This window comes from Colobus angolensis, unplaced genomic scaffold (assembly GCF_000951035.1).
Source record: "Colobus angolensis palliatus isolate OR3802 unplaced genomic scaffold, Cang.pa_1.0 Scaffold3, whole genome shotgun sequence".
Lineage (NCBI taxonomy): Eukaryota > Metazoa > Chordata > Mammalia > Primates > Cercopithecidae > Colobus > Colobus angolensis.
Window position 1 is genome coordinate 17,965,134 of NW_012116265.1, and position 4,206 is coordinate 17,969,339.

At 38.2% G+C, this 4,206-nt stretch overlaps 1 protein-coding gene and 1 pseudogene across 3 annotated transcripts in view; both read right to left on the bottom strand.

The window, feature by feature from the left end:
* TTLL5 (tubulin tyrosine ligase-like family member 5) overlaps positions 1-4,206 on the bottom strand; it is a 306,711-nt gene that overhangs the window by 8,174 nt on the left and 294,331 nt on the right. The window lies entirely within an intron of this gene.
* On the bottom strand, positions 723-1,347 carry LOC105517131 (annotated as a pseudogene). Its single transcript, XR_001002619.1, has one exon. The product of XR_001002619.1 is annotated as a calmodulin pseudogene (transcript).

Here is a 4,206-nt window from a genome sequence, read left to right on the forward strand (position 1 = left end):
GATCCGCCCGTCTCGGCCTCCCAAAGTGCTGGGATTACAGGCTTGAGCCACCGCGCCCGGCCCCATTAATTTCTTAAAGTGTCTCTCGATAAGGTGTGTGTGTGTGTGTGTGTATTTTAATCACAGGTCTTACGTATCTTTTGTTAGATTTATTCCTAGGTATGTGCTTTAATGCTCTGTAAAGTGTATCTTTTCTGTAATCACATGCTCTACCTGTTGGTGCAGAAATATAGAAATGTAATTGATTTTGGAAAATTCTCTGATAAAGCCAATAATCTATTTGAACATTCTTTTTGGGTTTACAATCAAATATGTTGTCTGAGAATAATGACGGATCTGCCTCCTCCTTTCTGATCCTATGTCATTGCCTTGTCTTGGTTTACTTTACTGGCAAGGATGTCCCTCCCACTACATCACTGACTAGAAGTGACGGTGGGCTCCTTTGTCTTGCTCCTCATCTTAAGGGAATGAATACTTTCAAGGAATCCGACTTAAAATTATAATGTTTACTGTTGGATTTTGCAGAGATATTTTATTATTAGGTAATGAAAACTCCCTTCTATTCTAGGAACTTTTTTAAAAGTCATGAAGATACAAATGCTAATTCTGTATCCATTGAAAGAAGCATATTTTCCCCCTTTAATCTGTTACTGGAATAAATTACCTTAGTCAATTTTTACTTTTCAAATTGTAATTGTTTTATTTATTTATTGTTTATGAAGTCCTAATTACTATACATGTATTTTTTTTTTTTTTTTTTGCAGTAGGGAGAAACCTTTCACAGATAAGTGACAAAGAAAAGGCAAGTAACAATTTTGTACAAGAAATTTAACACATTTTGTACAAGGTCTTCACTTTGCGGACATCATCTGTACAAACTCTTCATAGTTTACTTGACCGTCACCATCAGTATCTGCTTCCCTGATAGTTTCATCAACTTCTTCATCTGTTAACTTTTCTCCAAGGTTTGTCATCACATGGCGAAGTTCTGCAGCACTAACAGAGCCATTGCCATCCTTCTCAAATTTCTTCTTCACTGTCTGTGTCTTTTATTTTTCTTGCCATCATTGTCAGAAATTCACAGAAGTCAACTGTGCCATTACCATTGGGCATCTACTTCACTAATCATGTCCTGTAACTCTGCTTCTGTGGGATTCTGCCCAAGAGACGTCATTACAGCTCCCAATTTCTTTGTTGTTATAGTTCCATCACCATCTTTGTCAAATAGTGAAAAAGCTTCTTTGAATTCTGCAATCTGCTCTTCAGTCAGTTGGCCAACCAGGCTGCTAGCGTAACCGGTTTCTGAGACGTGACTACACAACCACTCAGTTCGCTTGCTCCACTCGGACTAATGTCAATTTCTAAATATTAAACAACTGTTGGCCAGGCACAATGGCTCGTGCCTGTAATCCCAGCAATTACAGAGGCCAAGGCAGGTATATCACGAGGTCAGAAGATCGGGACAATCCTGGCTAACATGATGAAGCCCTGTCTCTACTAAAAATACAAAAATTAGCTGGGTGTGCTGGCACGCACCTGTAATCCCAGCTACTTGGGAGGCTGAGGCAGGATTATTGCTTGAACTTGGGAGGTGGAGGTTGCAGTGAGCTGAGATCACACCACTGCACTCCAGCCTGGGTGACAGAGTGAGACTCTGTCTCAAAAACAAAACGAAACAAGACAAAACACCAAAAAGAACAATTGTTGAATCTCTGGGATAAACCTGACTTGGTCATGATGCATTCACTTTTTAAACATTATTAGATTCAAGTTGCTATTATTCTATTGGGAATTTTTTGTCTTTTTTTTTTTTTTTTTTTTTTTTTGAGACAGAGTCTCATTCTGTCACCCAGGCTGGAGTTCAGAAGTGTGATCTCGGCTCACTGCAAACTCCACCTCCCAGGTTCAAGCGTTTCTCTTGTCTCAGTCTCCCAAGTAGCTGGGATTACAGTCACCCACCACCATGCCGGGCTAATTTTTGTATTTTTAGTAGAGACAAGATTCACCATGTTGGCCAGGCTGGTCTTGAACTCCTGACCTCAAATGGTCCACCTGGCTCGGCCTCCCAAAGTGCTGGGATTACAGGTATGAGCCACTGTCCCTGGCCTGAATTTTTGCATTTTTATCCACAATTAAGAATGTCTTGCAATTTTAAAACATTTTCTGTAGACTGTCCTTGCCAGGTTTTGATATTAAGATAATAGAGTTAGAAAGTGTTCCCTCTTTTCTTATACTCTGGAATAGTTTATAGACTGAAATATTTGTTCCTTGAATGTTTGGTAGGACTCACCAGTAAAACATAAAAGCCTGGCAATTAATTTGTGGGAAGATTTTTGTTCTTGATTCAGTTTCCATAATAATTAAAGGAATATTTGGATTTTGTATTTCTCCTTGAGTAAATATTTGTAAGTTAAATATTAAAATTGTATTCATCTCACCAAAGTTCTAAAAATATATCAGCATATCATCATAAAGTTATTCACAGTATCTTCCTGCAATCTGTTTAATCTCTGAAGCATGTATAATAATGTCTCTAACTCATTCCTCTCAACTATATGTTTATTTTCCTCTAGATCTTTGTTATTATTTTTTGTTTTTACTTTCTTTTGACTTATTTTGTTTTCCTTTTTTTTTAACTTCTTAAACCAGATACTTGGCACATTAACTTTCAGCCCCTCCTCTTCCCTCACTGCAATCATAAATTTTCCTTTAGGTATTACTTTACCTACATTTCTCAATTTTTTATATTAAACAACATTTTAAAATTATTACTATTATTCTTATTTTTTTTTTGAGATGGAATTTCACTCTTGTCACCCAGGCTGGAGTGCAATGGTGCAATCTCAGCTCACTGCAACCTCCACCTCTCAGGTTCAAGCCATTCTTCTGCCTTAGCCTCCCGAGTAGCTAGGATTATAGGTGCCCACTACCACACCTGGCTAATTTTTGTATTTTTAGTAGAGATGGGGTTTCAGCATGTTGGCCAGGCTGGTCTCGAACTCCTGACCTCAGATGATTCACCCGCCTTGGCCTTCCAAAGTGCAGGGATTACAGGTGTGAACCACTGTGCCCCACCAATTACGATTTTTAAATTAGTTAACTCTTTTCTTAATTTCCAAAAATACAAGGATTTTTCCAGTATCTTTTTGTTATTGCATAGTGGTCAAGGAACATAGTGTTTGAAATGTGATTTAAGGCCTACTACATAGTTTCTGCAACTCCCCCCATAGAAGCTTGCAAAGAATGTGCATTATGCAGTTATTTAGTGTGATGTTCTATACATGCCTATGAGATCAAGCCTGTTAATGATGTAGACAAAATTTCCATTTTTTTTTTTTCTCTGTTGCCCAGGCTGGAGTGCAGTGGCATGAACACAGCTCACTGCAGCCTAAATCTCCTGGGCTCAAGTGACCCCCATGCCTCAGCCTCCCATGTGGCTGGGACCACAGGCACACACCACCATGCCCAGCTAATTTTTCAATTTTTTTGGAGAGACAGGATCTCACTTTGTTGCCCAGGCTGGCCTCAAACTCCTGGGCTCAAGTGATCCTCCTGCCTCAGCCTTCCAAAGTGCTAGGTTTATGGGTGTGAACCATTATGCACAGCCTCTTAAATTTTCTTATTATCAGAAACATTACTTATTATCAGACTGCTCAATCTAGCAATTACTGAGTTACATTAAAACCTTCCAATATAAAGCTAGATTTACCTATTTTTCTTATGGTTCTGTTAAGTTTTTGCCCAATGTACTTTTCATACATATGTATTTATTAAATAAAAAAATTAAATACACTAAAGTAAGTTAACAAGAAAAGGTTGAGCACTTTCTTGGTGAACCTTTAGCCATAATGTAGTGACCCTCTTTATTTTTTGTTATGCTTTTTGCCTAAAAATCTATTTTGTCTGATAAATATAGCTACATCAGCTTTCTTTCTTTCTTTCTTTCTTTTTTTCTTATTATATATACTTTAAGTTCTAGGGTACATGTACACAACATGTAGGTTTGTTACATATGTACACATGTGCCATGTTGGTGTGCTGCAGCCATTAACTCGTCATTTACATTAGGTATATCTCCTAATGCTATCCCTCCTTCCTCCTCCCACAATAGGACCTGGTGTGTGATGATCCCCTTCCTGTGTCCAAGTGATCTCATTGTTCAATTCCCACCTATGAGTGAGAACATGCGGTATTTGGTTTTCTGTT